Raw genomic sequence first — 7,500 nt, 5'->3', positions numbered from 1 at the left:
CAAATATTTTAATTTCTTTTTGTTGATATCCATATTCTGAAGACTATGATGCAATCGGGGTATTAAGTACCTTTGTAATATGTTCAATTTCTGCCAGGGTTTCAGTGGACTCTTCTTTAACCTGTTTAGCATATCCTCGGTATTTGATGGCGAAGGTGTTGATATTCCATCATGCTTGAAGTTATATCCAAGATATCTGAGCTGCGAAGCTACTCCCAATGTTGGTATTGGAGCGTTATTTACACGAAGATATGGTCGCGTATCGACTACCAACCTCTTGGTGCCGGGCACTATCAGGCTCTGGAACGCTGCGCATTTGGACGGGTTGACGGTAAGTCCATGTTTTTCGAAGAAGGTCTCCAGAACTCCGATATGAGTGGTCATTATTTTGGGATTCGGTGCGAGAATTACTATATCGTCGGCAAATGCGATAACGGTTATTTTGGCACCGTTTACCTCAATACCCTCCCTTTGACTCATCTCTCTTATGAGTTCATCGATTATCAAGTTAAACAGAAAACCCGACATGGGATCACCTTGTTTGACCCCGCGGTTTATTGATATCGGCTCGGATCTGTCGCCATGGCATTCCAAGACTGTGGTTATGTCTTTATAATTGTTTTGAATATATTCTATTGTGTGGGGATCTACCCCCTGTTTTCTCAAGGCGTTTACTATTGATGTGATGTTTACAGAGTCAAAAGCTTTAGCAAGATCTATGGATAGTATTGTGAATGGCTTTGATTTCCGTCTATTCATTTTGATGATTGTTTGGAGAATTGTGCTATTGGCCATTATTCCATCAATTCTGGTGAAGCCCCTTTGAGCATGGGCGAGTCGAATATTATTTTCTAATCGGGTAACCACAATCTTATTCATCAACCGCAGTATTCTACTTGATATCGTTATCGGGCGCCATTGCTTGGGGTCCATAAGGTCCCCGGACTTAGGTAGCAGTGTCGTTCTGTTCAACCGGAGGACGGGGGGTAGGATCTTTGTTCCCCACAGGATATTGAGCAAGGCATATAGATCATGCCGAGGCATTTCCCGCAGTGTCTTTCGGTCTATTCTGTCAGGCCCAGGCGCAGACTCTTTTAATTTAACTAGTTGTTCATGAATTTCGGTATATGATATTGGGTAGGACAAATCATAGCTATTAGTTGGTTCTTGTGCTGTGGGTTGCCAGCCAAGATCCTTGGCAGCAAATAACTTACTGTAATAGTCGAAAAATTTTTCCATTGGAGGCTTCTCCGATACGCTTATGTTGTTTCCGGTTAGTATATGCTCAGCCACTTGGCTTGGGTTTTTTCTGTATAATTTTTGGATGCGTGCATACTCAGATGATTTCCTTTTTGAGCGGTTGCCAATTCGTTTATTGAATGAATTTGCATTGTAGTTTTTGCGATTATTTACTTGTTTGTTGTTACTATTTCTTTGTTTTGCTTTACCTTGTTTACATAAGTTACTATTGTTGTTGTGTTTGTATTTACTTTTGTTATTGTTTTCATTACTTTCTTTTTCTGTTTCAGGTATGGATCTGATGAAATGGTCGAGCATATCAGTAACCTCCAGAGGTGGGGTATCTCCAAGCACGGCCTCAATGATACGGGACATTGTGCCAGATGCTTCGGCTTTAACCTCACGCAGAAGACAGCACATCTCGCTCGATTTTATTAGATGGCAAGCGCTAGAGTCATCACCACCCGCGTTGGATGTCTGTTCTTCGGCGGCACTATTCACGGCAGCTTCCTCAACTTGCTGCACATCATCCCTCGGTGTTAGCGGATGTTCCTCATGAATGCTTGTATTGTCTACATCCTTGGTCTGTTCATCTAAATATGACTTGTATATATCTCTCTGTCGTAGTTTTTTGATTCCTTCCAAAGGTCGTCCAGAGAATTCTGATAATATCTTTAAAATATCTTTTGCGAACATATTTTGTCTATTTTCAATTTTGGCTTCATGGCATGCTATCATTTTAATTTCGGAATCTGTATATTTCGCTTTGGATGTAGCCAATCTCTTGTCCCGTAGCTCAAGGTCTGCACTATTGTATTGTTCTGGGTGGGTTCTGCGCTGGTGCTGACGCAGACCGGCGAAGGTCTTATAAGGATTTTTGCATATCTCGCACGTGTATCCATCGGCCTGTTTAGGGGGTGCATTGCATCGCCGCTTGTGTTGGGCAGCACTCGCCGACGTACGACTGCTCAGGTCAATTCTACAGGAAGGGCATATATTTAAATTTTGTACCGACTCATGATTCCTTATACTATCGCCATTGTCGTCAACGCCCGGAAGGGTGTTCACCCCCCGGGTAGAGCAATCCGGCCATCCGAGGCTTGTTTGATTTTTCTTTGGTGCATTAAACTTCGCCCGAAGGCATGAACCCAGCGGGCTGCAAACCCGAAGGGTCCATTTGGCTTTCGCCAGAATCGCCGCACGCCGTTTAGCCGTGACTGGGACTGCGATGGTGACGTGAGTCACCCAAACAGCCAACCAGTCACGTTACCGGCAGGTACCACTAGGAGGTAGGTCGTGCGGCTTGGATGGGAGAGGCTGAAGGACCTAACGAGAGGTCTGAGTTACGCATTGCCATCCCTGCAACCATGACTCACGCAAGCGACGGAGTTTTTCCCCCGGCGAACCGAAGGAGAAACTCGGAGCGATTTACGCTTAAGAGAGTCATAGTTACTCCCGCCGTTTACCCGCGCTTAATTGAATTTCTTCACGTTGACATTCAGAGCACTGGGCAGAAATCACATTGCGTCATCACCCTTGAGGGCCATCGCAATGCTTTGTTTTAATTAGACAGTCGGATTCCCCTAGTCCGTGCCAGTTCTGAGCTAAGCGTTGAATGGCGGCCGAAGAGGCGAAAAGGACGGCCGAAGCCGTCACAAGAAGCCTCGCAGCAAGGAAGATCCGTTGGCGGCCAAGGCACGGGACCGAGCTCGGATTCCGGGACGCGACGCGAAGTCGCCAACCGTTCACCTCGCCCAGGCCCGGCACGTCAGCCTGGCCAACTTCCCGACCAAGCCCGACACGCCCCGCTCCTCAGAGCCAATCCTTATTCCGAAGTTACGGATCCAATTTGCCGACTTCCCTTACCTACATTAATCTATCGACTAGAGGCTCTTCACCTTGGAGACCTGCTGCGGATATGGGTACGAACCGGCGCGATACCTCCACGTGGCCCTCTCCTGGATTTTCAAGGTCCGAGGGGAAGATCCAGACACCGCCGCAACTGCGGTGCTCTTCGCGTTCCAAACCCTATCTCCCTGCTAGAGGTTTCCAGGGAACTCGAACGCTTATACAGAAAAGAAAACTCTTCCCAGATCTCCCGACGGCGTCTCCAGGTCATTTTGGGTTACCCCGACGAACACTCTTACGAGGGCCCGATTGGTATGCGGTTCCGCTGCCGGGTTCCGGAATAGGAACCGGATTCCCTTTCGCCCGATGGGTGTGTTTCTTCCCAAATCACGCAAAATTATATAAACAACGACGCATCTGCGACGCAACGACGACACGACTTGCGTTCGATAGTTTGTAAGATTTAACCAAGCAAAAAATAGAAAAAAAATCGCTTTCAGGCGTTCGACAACGTCGCATCACGTCGAACGTGAAGTATCCATCGATCCGAACCGCGATCATTTTTTTTCAGCGTTCAACGTTTTTGTCAATTTATCAATAAAAATGATCATGTTCGAGCGGTGGATTAGGACACAAACACGAAACGACGGCGACGTAAATTGTTATTTAACTGCAATTTTTTTCTCTTTTTAACATTTTTTGCCTTTTGCGCGCGTACGTGCGTGCGAGCGTACGTATGTTTGTCATTTGCGTTCGAAAAGCGTGAATTTTAGGACACCTCATCAACATTAGATTTCTCTTAGGGCTTAGGATCGACTGACTCGTGTGCAACGGCTGTTCACACGAAACCCTTCTCCACGTCAGTCCTCCAGGTCCTCGCTGGAGTATTTGCTACTACCACCAAGATCTGCACCGACGGCGGCTCCAGGCAGGCTCACGCCCAGACCCTTCTGCGCACACCGCCGCGACCCTCCTACTCGTCAAGGCTTCATGGAGAACGGGAACTAAATCCCGTTCCTGCGCACTTGCCGTTGACGGCGGAGTATAGGCGCGACGCTTCAGCGCCATCCATTTTCAGGGCTAGTTGCTTCGGCAGGTGAGTTGTTACACACTCCTTAGCGGATTCCGACTTCCATGGCCACCGTCCTGCTGTCTTAAGCAACCAACGCCTTTCATGGTATCCCATAAGCGTCGACTTAGGCGCCTTAACTCTGCGTTTGGTTCATCCCACAGCGCCAGTTCTGCTTACCAAAATTGGCCCACTTGGCACTCTGATCCAAGAAAAATTTTATCAATTTATATCTCGTGGCTTCATGAAAATTCAAGCAAGCCAGAGATCTCACCCATTTAAAGTTTGAGAATAGGTTGAGGTCGTTTCGGCCCCAAGGCCTCTAATCATTCGCTTTACCAGATGAGACTCGTTATGCGTTCGAGTCGAGTGCCAGCTATCCTGAGGGAAACTTCGGAGGGAACCAGCTACTAGATGGTTCGATTAGTCTTTCGCCCCTATACCCAGTTCCGACGATCGATTTGCACGTCAGAATCGCTACGGACCTCCATCAGGGTTTCCCCTGACTTCGTCCTGACCAGGCATAGTTCACCATCTTTCGGGTCCCAACGTGTACGCTCTAGGTGCGCCTCTTCTCGCAATGAGAACGAGACGCCCCGGGAGTGCGAGGCCTAATCGTAACGAGGCCCATCCTCCCTTAGTCGACTTCACGGACGACTTTCACTTTCATTTCGCCTTTAGGTTTATCAAATCCCAATGACTCGCGTACATGTTAGACTCCTTGGTCCGTGTTTCAAGACGGGTCCCGAGAGTACCCAAAGCAATAGCGTCGCCGACCGGTAATTCAAAGTTTGGCCAGTCCAAGGACTCCGCCTGCCAACAGCCCGCCAGGCCCGGTTACGGCGCTAAGTCCGTACATCCGGTATCTAGACTGGAACGAGCTTGCGGCGGTCCTGGACGCAGTGCGTTCGAGAATTTTGCGGCCCGATACCGTCTGAGTACCGTCGCGCAGTCGGCCGGGCATCCAAGGGGCTGTCATCGTACGCTAAAAGCGACGGACAGTCTTCGCCTCGGGCCTTAGACCGACACGCAACGGGTCGCGACGTTCTACTAGGGGAGAAGTGCACGACTACATAGCCGGAACATTCGCCGCGGGTGGTGTGCCCACGCCGATGGGAAACCCGCCGTAACGGGACCATCCGGGGCACTATCGCACCAACACGGGAGCCAGCTTCGTTGACGATGAATCTCCCCATTCGATCTTTTGGGTTTCTCGGGTTTACCCCTGAACGGTTTCACGTACTCTTGAACTCTCTCTTCAAAGTTCTTTTCAACTTTCCCTCACGGTACTTGTTCGCTATCGGTCTCGTGGTCATATTTAGCCTTAGATGGAGTTTACCACCCACTTAGGGCTGCACTCTCAAGCAACCCGACTCTAAGGAGAGATCCACCCGAGACGCGTACCGGTCGCTACGGGCCTGGCACCCTCTATGGGTAAGTGGCCCCATTCAAGATGGACTTGGACGCGATTCGATGTCTCGGGATAAACGGATCCTCCTGAACACTACATTTCCCAGCGGCGTTAACCGCGGGATTCAGTGCTGGGCTCATTCCTGTTCGCTCGCCGCTACTAAGGAAATCCTTGTTAGTTTCTTTTCCTCCGCTTATTAATATGCTTAAATTCAGCGGGTAATCTCGCCTGCTCTGAGGTCGTCGAAATTTTATTATTTCTTTTCAAAGTTATACCACAAACTGTACGCTCTTTTCGGGGTTTCGACACGTAATACGAAAGGTATATTAATACCAACGACGCACAGGGATTATGTCGTTCGATTTTTTCCTTGTATCGTTCGATAACCAACTATTTTTCTCTTTTCGGATCAACACAATATCGTCGACTACTCGAAGGTACGTACGAGCCAAAATGAAAGCTCGGTGTCTCCTCTCTCTTTTGTTCGACAAAAGAAAAAAGGCACTTAAAACGCCGCATATTCGGGCAGGCGGGACAACGACAAAAAAAAAAAACGACGACGACGACGTCCGGTTGTTCTCGACTCGCGTCGGAGTATATATGTATATATTATAATCGGATATATCTTTTTATCTATCCAGGGCGCGTTAAAACAAACGACGAGGAGAGACTACGACAACGAGGAGATAAAGGTCGGACACCTTTTCTTCTTACCCTCGGCGCGCTCTCGCACACGATCGTTTCATGTTTCTTTTGTCCCCTAAAGGATACATATACCGTTACAACATATTTACGTTCGAATATACACTCGACGGTCGATAAACCGTAAAGACGCATCGTCCGATACGTTTTTTCTTTTGCTGTCGCGTTCCGACGCAAAATCCCAAGAAAAGGGCGAGAATGCCAGAGACAGCCATGTAAACCATCGGTGACTTATCATGGTCCAGAGAATAAAGGGTTAAAGGAAAAAAGAAATCCCATTTTTAACGTGCGTGGTACACCTTCGTCGTGTATATATCGTTCGATGAAACCACGAGCGCACAAAAGGAGGAACAAAAGCGTTTCGAGATCGATCTTCGGTGTAAATGTCATTGTTCATTTGCGTTCGACCGTTGTTCGATAAAAGAAATTTAACACACGAACAACAATGAAGGGAGACTCTCGCAAGACGATCACCAAATAAGCGTTTATCGTTCGATCGGTCCGGGTTTTTCAACGTCCGTCCGGCACAATTATGCACTTCGAGGACTGGACGACCGGAACCCGTATTGGGATCGCGCGGTCTTCCGCTTCTAATCAACGACAACGAAGCGATCTGCGCTTGTAAATGTTAAAAAAAACGTGGCGAAGCTACGATCTCGTAATAATTTAACCGTGAAAGAGCTTCCGTCGCACGTTTATTTTTAACTTTTCCCCTCGTTGTATAAACTTTCGCACCGTCGAAAAAAAAATTCGACAATCATTTCAGACAACGTCGGGAGCGCGGAGAAACGCCGTAAACACGCTCTACTCTCGGCTTGCTTCCTTCAATTGGTGTCTAACAATTCTCTCGCAGGGCGAAGAATCATTTTCTCTCTCGTCTAAATATCCTTCTGTAGTTAGGTGTTTTCGACTCGGGAGCGCTCTTTCACGGGCGGTCGTATATGGTCTCTTTTAGGGGTTTAACTAGAAACCACGACTCACGCAAGCCGAGATAAGCGCATTCCGCCGAGAAGATCCTAAAAACTAAGAATTGCGAGATATACGAAAATGTTCTTCTGTCGCCTGTGAAAAAAATGAACACTAGCAAAGAGAGGGCGAGACACGAACGTTCCATTTAACATTCTCCGCGTCAAACGCCGACGAAATGTCCAACCATCGCTCGTACGTTTTCGCCAATTTCGCAAGTTGTTCTCTCTCTCGCGTTCGACCATCGGATCCCGCTCCGAAACGT

At 47.9% G+C, this 7,500-nt stretch overlaps 1 pseudogene; it reads right to left on the bottom strand.

Moving 5' to 3' along the window:
- Positions 1–5,809, bottom strand: part of LOC143266433 (large subunit ribosomal RNA) — an 8,299-nt pseudogene extending 2,490 nt beyond the window's left edge.
- Between the last annotated feature and the right edge of the window lie 1,691 nt (positions 5,810–7,500).

The sequence above is a fragment of the Megachile rotundata genome, unplaced genomic scaffold (assembly GCF_050947335.1).
Source record: "Megachile rotundata isolate GNS110a unplaced genomic scaffold, iyMegRotu1 scaffold0694, whole genome shotgun sequence".
NCBI classification, from domain to species: Eukaryota; Metazoa; Arthropoda; class Insecta; order Hymenoptera; family Megachilidae; genus Megachile; species Megachile rotundata.
This window is presented reverse-complemented; position numbering and strand designations above follow the sequence as displayed.